Here is a 6,000-nt window from a genome sequence, read left to right on the forward strand (position 1 = left end):
ACTTGAAATTTTGCATGAATGATCCCTTGTATGTCTAATTGATGTATGAATTTTCTTGGAATTAATCTTGCTGTTTTCCATTTGATTAAGAATTTTCTTCCATATGTGGTCATTTGTTGATTTTTTGTGCTATGCCTTGCCAAATCTTTTGTGAAATTCTCAAATCTTATTGTATGATCATGAAATTTCATATGTGATAACTAGACATCTCAAGCTTTGCATTGGTGTTAATCTCATTCATTTCTCTTCTGTTTTCAAATTGATGTGATTTTTTGAAGTTGACCCATGCTTGTTGACTTTCACCATGCTTACTTGAATTTGATTTGACTTCATGAATTTCATTGAGTGCCTTCCTCTCATCCAAATGCCATGAAATTTTGCATGTATACCATGTTAGATGTTAGGATTGAGTGTGATTTATTTCATAATTTTTGAAAATGCTTGAGTTGACTTTTGAATGAAGTCTTTGCTGTTGACTTTTGTATGCTTCCATTGCTATGCTTTGCATTCATTTGTGTATGAAATGGCCATGATGCATGATATGATTATGAATTCAATTGAGAATGCTTCTTGAATGTTTAAACTTGGTTTGGGTTGACTTTTTCTTGCTGCCTTGACTTTTTCTTTCATCTTTGACCCTAGGCTAGTCCTAGTGGTCTTGTAAGCTTACAATTGAGCTGTTTGTTTCAGGTTGAGCACCAATGCCCCAAAGACCTTTCAATTTTGATTGAGTTGGTTTGTTTATCATGTGCTAACAACTTGTTTTGTAGGTGACTCATATGCTTGAGTCTTTGTGCCTTGCACAATTGGTCCCACTGTGTGACTATTGGTTCATTTCCTTTTGGTTTTGACTGTTGACTTGTTTACTAATGAGTTTGACTTTTTCAGGTGCTTTAGTTGCCTAAGTTCTTTGAACTTGATTGCTTGCTTTGCTTTTTAGCATTTGCTTTGAGGTATAATTACTTCTTCTTCATGTAGTCTGGAGACCCGGTCTGTTATTTGACCGGGCAAACTGTCTGAAGTCCTCCTTAAGAGGCAATGCCTGTGTTTGTTTAAATTTGTCCTAAGCAGGAAAAGTCCTTCAAGTAAGGCAATTGGTGGAAGGTAGGGATAAGCAATCTATCCCCCACTATTCAGTGTGTACTCTCTTTGCTCCCAGTACCTGGTTGAAGCAATGAGATAAATACCCAAGATCTAATCGAGTCAATAACGTGGAGAGAGTTCCTACTTTCTGAACTCCCACACTTTCTTTGATGCTCTCTCTGATTTGAGATTGAAGCAATGAGGCACACCCCTCATCTCCTATTCATCTGCTTCACCTGAGTCCCTCAATGGCCAGGTTAAGAGCAACCTTTACCCATTACAGTGGACTTTTAAAGTCAAACCCTCTTGTGTGAGCCCCCATTGTTTGGCTATAGAGTGTGCTGTTTGCTATTCATTGATTGATTGATTGCTTCATGTGCACTTGTTTGCTTATATGTTATGCATCTATCATCATCAATTGCCATTAATGCATGATCATCTCATTTGTTTTGTGATGCTATCATTGTTGTTTGCCCATTGAGGACAATTGTAAGTCCATTGCTTTGGCATTTGCTCCTGTGATATGGAAGGATAGAGTGTAAGACCTCATTGGTCACTCATATCTTCTGTTGTTTGGTTTTGTATGTGAGGATACAGTTATAAGTCCCTGTAAGTTGGCATCTGTTATCCTGTGATCATAATTTGATCTGTGTGTTTGTATGTGAGGATACAGTTATAAGTCCCTGTAAGTTGGCATCTGTTGTCCTGTGATCATAATTTGATCTGTTTGATTTGTATGTGAGGTTGCAGTTATAAGCCCCTGTAAGTTGGCATCTGCTTTCCTGTGATCATAGTTTGTGCATCTGTTGATGTGAGGTTGCAATTATAAGTCCCTGTAAGTTGGCATTTGCATACCTGTGATCATATTGTTGCTCTTGTTCTTGTATGTGAGGATCCATTGTAAGTCCCTGTGATGTGGCATTGGATTTCCTGTGAGCGTACTGTGGGGTTAACCTAAGTCCAGATAGATTGGCAGTTGACTTCCATATTTCATCTTTGTTCTTTTCTTTTGAGGAGATCGGTGTAAGTCCATTGAGTGGCATCTGATATCCTGTTCTGTTTTAGGAGACTGGTGTAAATCCATCTATTGGTATCCGGTATCCGCTTTTATTTCTTTGCCTGTGGAGATTAGTGTAAGACCATTGAGTGGCTTCTGACATCCCGTTTTGTTTTAGGAGATTGGTATAAGACCATTGATTGGCATCCGATATCCGCTTTTGCTTGTTTTGTTTGTTTGTTATTATTCATTGCTATTCCAAAGGACACACTTGAATCATCTGCTATATGATTTCAAGAAGTGAACCTTCTAAGAAGTTTTACTATCCATCCTTCATCCATTCATCATTCATTATGTCCTAAACCTTTTCACACTTTATCTTTCAAACTTGACATAAGTGTTGTGCAAACATCTTCATGTTTTTTCTAACTAAAAACCTGGACTCAAGTCCTTGACCTTTTTTCAAACTTCATTTTCATAATACTTATTTGAATTGATCTTAATCATACTTTGACTTCATTTTCATAATCATAATCAGTAACTCCACTCATTCACTTGTTTTGGCTTTGTCCATTAATCTTTTCATACATGAGTTTTAGGTCTGATTTATCTTAGTGGTTGATGTTAATCTCACCTTCTGTCTTTAGTGATTGAATTGTAAGTCGTCCTCGCCTATTATAGGGTTAACCCCTCTCTGGCCAGTTGAAGCTGTTCTCACATGGTGGACGTTGTTGTCTGTATAAGGTTGAGTTTTCTCCCGTGGATAACGTAAGACCTAGGGTTTGTGTTTAAAATTGAACCTAACCCACTTTTGGAAATCTTTTAGCCGAACTACGGCGTTCTGATCCTTACCTTTGATGGAAGGTACGTAGGCAACGGGTTCATCCGTTCGAACCCAATACCCAATAATAATAAAACTTGTATATTCTTTTCTCACCATCCCAATCATGTTTGCACAATCTTTATGTCATAATAAATAATAATCTTTTACAACAAGTGTGAAAAGGGCTCCCTAGGAGTACCTAGGACGTAGTGGGTGCCTAACACCTTCCCATTGCGTAATTTACCCCTTACCCAGAATCTCTGATCTTTTTATTAGTTTTCTACGTGTAAAACTTCTTAGGCTTTTGTTCGCTTTTTAGCCAATCCTTTGGATAAATAAAAGTGCGGTGGCGACTCGAAATTGAATGTATCTCTTAGCTTATGATTTAATCGATAGATCATATAGCGACGAATACACCGCTACAGAAAAGTGGCGACTCTGCTGGGGAATACTTCATCCCTGGTTTGTAGTGCCTACTTTTCACCCTTGTTGTGCTATATTGTTATTCTTTATCTGACATATTTTTGTACAATTTGGGATGAATGTATTGATTGTAATGTGTGAATTGCTTGATATGCATTTGCTGTTTGCTTTGGTGATCTGTGAGATGAGTTCTGTACCCGAACTCGAGTGCTCTCTAGGATAGGAGAATGGCATAGTCTTATCGATTGGTGTGGAGTATTCCTTAGCCAGTTGACTTGCGAGTCCATTCACTTGGTGGAGGTCATGTTGAACTAATAATGTCACACAAGTTATTTGTGGTTAGACATTATTCTTTCAATCATGTTCCGCAGAAGCCAAGGACCTTAGTTTACCAAACCCATCTTGGCCTATTTTTTAGGACCGTAGTGCGGAGGTCGTTCAGATGTCAGTTCTGATACGATTGTTACGCGATACTACACTCATAAGAGTTTCTCTTGAGAATATTCTTGGAATACGAGTATTCGTTCCTCCGAAAATATTCGAAAGATGGAACGATGATTATGGGAACCTCTGATAGAACATGTCTGGCAGGTTTAAACCCTAGTACACTCCCTTTGGGTGGTTCTTAACCGAGACTCCATGCTCGTGACTCTCAACAAACCCTTGATTCGTGGTTGAGTCGTTCAAGCATTGTTAATATCAATGGATCCCGGATCAGGTGTAAAACCTAAATCCATCAAAGCGGCTGGTTGATATTAAGAATGTCTGAACCGGTTCATGTACCGTTAATATCAATGGAACTTGGGTGTCGATAAGGTGGAAACCTAAATCCACCAAAATGGATGATTGATATTAGGGATACAATGAGCTTTCCCGCGACCTTTGTTTGGTGTGCTTTGCTTGATCCTTGAGTGTGTTTGTTGCATTCATACATTCACGCATTCATCCGCATTCATATCATCAGAAAAAAGAAAATTTTCAAGGAACTCAAAGGAGTTTATTTGCAAAAATTTTCAAAACATGAAAAAACCGGGAAAATTTTTTCACCTGATCTATCTGATGAGATATTTTCATGTACAATCAAAATGCTTAAATCTTTCAAAGTTTGCAAATAAAACCCTCGGGTTCCTTTGAGATAAAAAAACAAGCATATGCACAAACACTTCATGCATCATTTGCATAAACAGGTGTTTTGTTCCGGTCTCCCGTCCTGTGGTCTGACCTTGCGATCTTCATTTATTTTGAAGACGCACTTTGCCGGTACTATACCAGAGCCAACTCTGTCAGATTGATAGATCATCCTGAGCAAGAGAGCTGTGAACTCGAGGGAGATATTTTCCAGACCAAGTGCTTTTAATGGATTTATTCCTGTTGATGGATTTATTCCTGTTGATGGATTTATTCTTGATTAACCGATCCCGGGCTGGCATTGGCTACTGTTCTGGGGCATGTAAGGAGTAAGGTTTATTCAGGTGAAGGCTTCATCCATGTTGATCAACCTGAAGCTGCTGCTATCTTTGAAGAGGATGCAGAGGACGTGAACAATTTCATCATACCTGGTGGTGTCTTGCCACAATTGGGTCGCTGTGGATGTTCCTACGGTCATTCATAAGTCAGCGTGATTTGTTCATTTTGTTTAAAACCCTTCTCCCATGCCAAAAGGAGAAGTGATGACATTGTTGGCATCATTTAATACAATGATGTTTTCATTCAATTAATGCATTGTCAAACATTTGTTTTTCCATTTGTTTTCACTTTTTGCTTTTGCATGAAATCAGTGATCACAAAAAACCATGAAAAACAAAAACAGCTTTTTCATCTGCATAAATGATTTGCTTGTTTAAAATACAAATGCTTTTCATTATCCAGAATCATTATGCAGGGATTTCTAAACCCATTGAACATAATGATCCAACGCCATCTCCTAATCTTGAAGTCCTTGTATCTGGGGCAGAGGAAGATGACAATGAAGGGGATTCCTGACGAGATTACCCACCTTCTTGAGCACCAAAGAAGCTCATTCAGCTGTATCACAAGAATCAGCAAACCAGTCAAACTGGGGATCAAAAAAAAAAAAAAAAAAAAAAAAAAAAAAAAAAAAAAAAAAAAAAAAAAAAAAAAAAAAAGAAAAAAAAAAAAAGAGAGGGTAAAAAAAATAAGAAAAAAATCAAAAACCAGGAATTTTTTTTTCAAGATTTTTCCAAGGAAAAAAGAAAAAATTATACCCTCCAGTCCCTAGTTGACTGATGCTGAATGGATTCAGAGTCGTTACGACCAGTTGAATTTAATCGAAGAGAAGCGTTTGACTGCCATGCGTCATGGTCAGTTATATCAACAAAGAATGAAGAAAGCATTCGATAAGAAGGTCAGGCCTCGTGTGTTCCGAGAAGGTGACCTTGTGCTCAAGAAAGTTTTGTCTTTCGCGCCCGATTCCAGGGGCAAGTGGACTCCAAACTACGAGGGTCCATATGTTGTTAAGAGAGCCTTTTCAGGCGGAGCTTTGATGCTTACAACAATGGATGGGGAGGATTTCACTCGTCCTGTGAATTCAGATGCAGTCAAGAGATACTTTGCCTAAAAAAAAAAGTATATGCAAATGAAAAAAGAATGAAAAAGCAGAATAGCTCGCTAAGTTGAAAACCCGAAAGGGCGGCTTAGGCAAAAATGAGCGTCT

Source organism: Lathyrus oleraceus, chromosome 6, assembly GCF_024323335.1.
Source record: "Lathyrus oleraceus cultivar Zhongwan6 chromosome 6, CAAS_Psat_ZW6_1.0, whole genome shotgun sequence".
NCBI lineage: Eukaryota > Viridiplantae > Streptophyta > Magnoliopsida > Fabales > Fabaceae > Lathyrus > Lathyrus oleraceus.